The sequence below is a fragment of the Vidua macroura genome, chromosome 1 (assembly GCF_024509145.1).
Source record: "Vidua macroura isolate BioBank_ID:100142 chromosome 1, ASM2450914v1, whole genome shotgun sequence".
Lineage (NCBI taxonomy): Eukaryota > Metazoa > Chordata > Aves > Passeriformes > Viduidae > Vidua > Vidua macroura.
Genome location: NC_071571.1, coordinates 23,849,514 through 23,855,513, shown reverse-complemented (window position 1 = coordinate 23,855,513; position 6,000 = coordinate 23,849,514).

Sequence of the window (6,000 nt, the reverse complement as noted above, 5' to 3'; positions counted from 1 at the left end):
AGAACTGTGTAAGTTTCTTATATTTTGAAAATGTAAAAGCAAAGGAAAGAGTTTTAAGGAGCGATTTGCAGAAAAGCAGCATGGTCAGCAGGAGAGTGTTATTGATAAGTCATTTTTCCCCAGACATGAGGCACAGAGCAGGAGAAAGCACAATGACTGTCATTTGAAATTCAGTCAATATGAGTAGGAGAGCTGGCATTGTGGCCACGGTGAGCTTCTTGGGCTCAAAGTGAAGACAGACAATTCAGATTTGATGTTTTAGAGGACTGAGGGTCAGCAAAGGATGGAGAGAGAGAAGTTGCCCACTCACTGCAGACCCTCCTTGCAAATCTTTGCATATGTAAATGCTGGCACCAGAGGCAAGGTCTAGGACAGAGCTGTGGGGGTCTCATTGTGCACAGACCCTGTCCTGAGCCACACAGCTACACTGACTGAACTCTGAAGTGAGGATACGGCTGAAAGGATAAAGGGATTTCATTTTAAAAAAAGCCACTGCTGATGTGTTTGATACAGGTTAGCATGGCTACAAACTGCATTGGCAGGGCAATGGTAGGTTGCATGTAGTGATAAGTACAGTCTTGGGCATTTCTGTATGCACTAGCCCTCACAAAAGGCTCGTGCCCACTGCTGAGATGTCTTATTGCCAGAGAAACAGAGCAATGACCTATGGAAACACCATGTGAAACCGGGGTGAACTCAGCACTGTGGTGGGTAAGCTGGAGAGCCATGAAATAACCCCGTGCCAGAGTCAGCAGTCCTTGCCAGCTCTCATATCACAGTGATTTATGGAGAAGTTTTCTAGAAGTATTTTTCCCCAATATTTAATCATAAAGTAGCCTGGAGGTTTCAAAAGCATTCAAAACTCCTGGAAACAGGACTTACCCTTTTTGGTTATTTTAATTTACAATAGCTAAATTCTTACCTTTCAGACTTTCAAATCTAGTACCTTAAGGGCAATTTCATAGAGTTGGGGTTAATTGGTAGTTCTTAAGCTGTTAATAAGCTTAATATGCAAGAGTCTAGATATGCTTTAACTCATGGAACAACAACTCAGTTAACTTTGTTAACTTAATGTCTAGTCACTTCTGTTCCCACCAGTTTTACCACCTTACTTTTCAGGACACAGTCCTGCAAATAGAGAGATCATCATAAAACATCAAAATCACAAATATTAGACCTTCCACTGAAGTTACAAACCTGGCATGAAATTTTCATTTGACTGGCAAGGTAGCAAAGAGAAGTTCTCCACACTTCCTTAGAGCTGGTACTTCCAATCCACCAGTAGACTCTCTGTGCATCCCAAAAATGATGGTCATTGTAAAATATCAGAGATTTGGTAGTTAGCGTTAAGTCCTTTTCAAATTAAAAATAAATCTGTGAATGTTACTTCACATTTACATAGGGAAACTTCCTCTGTGAGAGGATGTAGCACTCACACCTCTCAGAAACAGGGTATATGTGAATTTTATATTGAATTTTAATATTGAATTAAAAGGATGAATACCTTTTATTCCACATCATGGAAATGTTGCCTGTATTTCCATTTTACTTCATGCACTGTGACATTTTTTCTTGATTTGGGGATGTTTTTCCTGCTAAAAACTTCCGGACATGTAAAGCAACTCTGAAGTTTCCCTGGAAGTGTTCCAGAAAACAGCAGACACACCTTTGGTAGGTTCACCCAGAAGCCTCCTTAGTTGTCTCCTTCATTCTCAGCTCCATAACAAGAAAAATTTGAGCCTGATGGTGTTCTCAAAGAGCTATTACCAGTCATTTGATTGAAAATTTGGCTAAATTGTCAAGATGTTTCTTCCAGCTTTCACTAATTCATGTTTCAGAATCATAGCATGAGACAGTCTTCAAAAACACGCAAATCTGAAAACACAACCCAAATCTCTAGGCAGCTTTTATCCCCAGGGAATTCTCAGTTCCAATAGCATGAGCCCTTAGATTTCTAATTTTGTTAATCAGTTGCTAACAGCTCCAGGTCTGAGCCAAACTACTTTATGTTCACAGAGAATGACCCCACAATGGCAGTAGCAGCGTTTGGAGCAGCAGTACTGCAATATTGCCAACATTCAAAAAAGTTTTTCAGAACAGAGCAGACAGAACTGGTGGATCTATAAAAGGATGGGTTTATAGTCAATGCAGAAATTAAATCCAGTAAAAGTTATTAATTTTATCACTCATGCAGTTTCTTCCTTCCATTTTTTCATTAATATTTGTAGCAACTATGAATGCTATGACTCATAAAAATTGTTGATTAATTTTATTGCAGTAGGTTTAAAATTTAATGAGTTTGATACAATGACAGAAGCATTTATATTTACAATATGAACCTCAGGATACACCATTCTACATAAACACATCCTGTAATTCTCTGAATGACAATACATGAGCATTACTTCAGGCATAATAAAATATGAAATAACTAAGGAATATATTATTATCACTGTCAGTAAGAAAGGAAAGCATCAATTTTAAAACTTGCTACAGTTCTTTAAGCTCCACTTAAAGCACCTAAATTCAAAGTGCAGAACCTGAAAACCCATCTGGTCCTGAAGATTTGTCATGACTACGCACTGAATTGTTGGCAGTAAATTACTTTAAAAGCTTACATTTCTTCAAGTATTTATGTGCACAGTAAACCAGGAGCCAGAACAGCAAACCTTTCCAACACTTCAGGGCTGTGAATTAAACAGAGCAGAAGAACTGCTAAAAGCTAAAGGCTGTGGTCATGATCTTACATCCTCATTGTCCATTTACTTCTGGATATTTATTCCAAATAAAATTGCAAGAGTTTGTGTTTAATTTTTGAACAGGACCTCTGCCTGAGGTCAATTGACTCAGTTTTTGAATCACTGACTAAAAAGGGTTTCTGGTGCAGATTTTAGGAGGGCCAGAAGAAAATCAAGAATTCTGGCCTTGAAGCACATCAAGGAAAAACTGCTGTTGACTTATTCAAAGGATTTGGACTTAGTTCTTATTCATTCACTAATTTCTGAGCATGGGTTGTGGGCTGTGTCCGACTCTTTTAGACAAGTTCACTTTAGTGAGTCTGTGTTAGTACTTCAGAACCTAATGGATTTTACTATTATTTAGGTTGCTCAAAGTCATTTATTCAGATATAATTTACTGTCAGTTATATATTAGATGTAGTTAAAGTCTCTTTATTTTGGTCCTTAACAGCTGCTATTGAGCAAAATTAAATGAATGAAAAATGGTCACCTTGGTCTTAGAGACACCAACAAATCATCATTTTAAAATGTTGAAAATAAAGAGATTAAATGCACCATGCAGCAAACCAAACTCTGGTTAGATGACAGGAGGTTCATTTTTGCAATTATGATCCAAGTTGCCACAGAAAAGCAGTGCCCGTTTACAGAAGGCATGTGCAGGTTTTTCATTTGCCGGGCTAATCTCACCCATAATTACACTTCAAGACTCCAGGGCCTCATTTCTCCTGTTGACTGATAAAATAGAAGAGGATAGTTTTCAGACACCCACAACTTCCAGATATGAAATGAAAACATTTTAATGGCATCTGTGAATGACAACAAACAACATTAGGGGGAGGATGCACTGCATACGCAGGATGAGCCGAAAAAATGACCACGTTTTGCAGAAATTATCTCTCTAACTCCTAGCAAAATTGCAGTGTCACATTTCTATATCTGAAAAGTTACCTTAGAAATTTGTTATCAAAATGCAGCATGTAAGTCCATCCCCCATGGTAAACGTTCCAATGGGAGCTACTATTAGAGGACTCTTGTGCTACTTCATGGTGCTCTCATTGTGTTCCATAGGATCTACCTTGACTCAAGTTTTACCCACCATTGCTTCAGTCAGGCCTTTCCCTGTATGTTACCTGCCACAACTGCATCTGAAATCCTGCCTGACAGCAGGTGCTGGCAGCAGCACCTCCAAGTCGTTGGGTTGAAGCAGATTAAAGGGACCTACTCTCACCTGAATGGGAACCTACTCTCTGTTCTGCAGGATGCTCTCTGATAAATCACTGTAGGCTTTTGTATCCAATGCATATTGATATTTGAATCCTTTAATGCAGTACACTCTGCATTTGTCTTTCATAAATGGAAAAATTTGGATTAGATGCATAAGAACCAGGAGAGGAGCACAGCAATAAGAAAAAGAGGACAGCAAAGACTGGCCCCAGGGCTTACCATCTGAATCCAGCCCTCTTCCAGGACATGTTACTCCTGCCTGGCTTAGCCCTATGGGACGCTAAGAAATCCTGTATGCATGTAGCATTATAAAGATAAAACTCATAGTAGAGGACTAGGGAAGCTGCTCTGCCCAGCAGTGCCAAAGTCCTGGGCTGCTGCCACTGGTCTCACTCAAGTTTTGCCTCCTGATTCACCCTAGGTCGCTGGTTACCTGTGTTTAATATAGCAGTGTTTTATATGCCTGTATGTTTCACAACAAAGTGCTCTGAAGCTCAATCATTATATAACATTTCATCATTCAAACCATACTCTGATTCAGCAAAGTATCTAAAGAAACATTTACTTGCTGGAATGATCCCATCTCTTTCAGCACAAAGTCAGAAGATTTTGAAACATGCACTGCAGTACTTCGTGGCTAAGTGCAAATGAATAGCAAAAGCTGCTTTTCTGCCGGTGGCCATCAGAGCTAATCCTTCTTTACATAACTTGGAAAAAGAGACAAAATATACTCCTATATGAGGAAAATAGTATGATATGAAACATTCAAATTTTATACAAATGTATGCTCTTGAAGCAGTTTTGCACAAAGCATCAAAAAGCAATTTGGAACTAATTTATACTTTTGAATTTTTGTCTTAAAATGAACCATTTTTTATTTGAGAAATAAGCAATATGTTGACTTTTATATAAGGAAGGTTTCTGGGAAGGCTTTTTCCCACAAATCTGCTGCTTTGTGGTTTGGTTTTTTTGCTTGATGCCTTTGCCATGCCTGAGCTCCCAGGGTTAGTTTCTCTCTCTGTGGCTCTACAGGAGGTTCCAGTTTGAAACCCAACAAGAGTTGCATTGCTAGCAGAAACATAAAACATCAGACCATAGTCTGTCTGCTCCCAACTTGCTTTTACTCTCAGTAAACACACAGAACAGCCAAACAACTTGCCAGGGAAATGAACCCAGGAGAGTAAGCATCCCTTTACTGAAGGAAATGAATCAATCTATCTGCTTCAACAGCAGCAACTGGGATTGCAGAGAGGAAAATAGGAATCAGCTGTAGAGAGCAGTCCACAAGAGCTTGCTCTGGGTGCATTGCTCTTCCTTCATGTGAACTCTCTGTATTACCAAAACAGTGCACAGAACCTGAGTTCTACAGGCAAAGGCAAAGACTTTGAGGAGTCAAGTCATGTCCATTACTCCATTTTGGATCAACCCCAGCAGTGATTATTTAAAACGCAATCAACACAAAGAATTAATGGTATTATGTGCTCAAGGCACTGGGCCTGTTTCAATAGCTACCATTCAGCTTGCACACATAAATAACCATCTTGGGAAGAAATGCAACAGTAGCCCATAGAATGATGCAATCCACTATGCACATACAAATTTACCCCCAAATTTCATTTTCTATTAAAACTTGCTGTTGTTATGAGAAGAATGGCTGAAGTAGAAAAAGCTATTTTTTTTTCCTCTGGTAAAATAGAATGCTTGCCGTGTCTGTTGTGTGAGTATGAGGAAGTTGCACAAGATTCCAGAGCATGCCATTCTTATCCATCTGACAACTAATTATGCTGCACAATATATCATGCACAATTTAAAAGCCCCTCAAACATCAATAAAAACTAGTCAGCCTATTTATTACGGCCTGCCGGAAAGCCACAGTTGGCTCTGTCTAAGCCTTCCAACGTAGTTTCTAACAAAGTCAAGGTATTATGCTAAGACTGAACAAGAATCCAGATAACGTAGGGCAGTAAATGAGATTTTTGCCATTATGACTTACAGGCTCTCTATTGGCCTGAAATTGCATAACCTGATGCCCTGACTT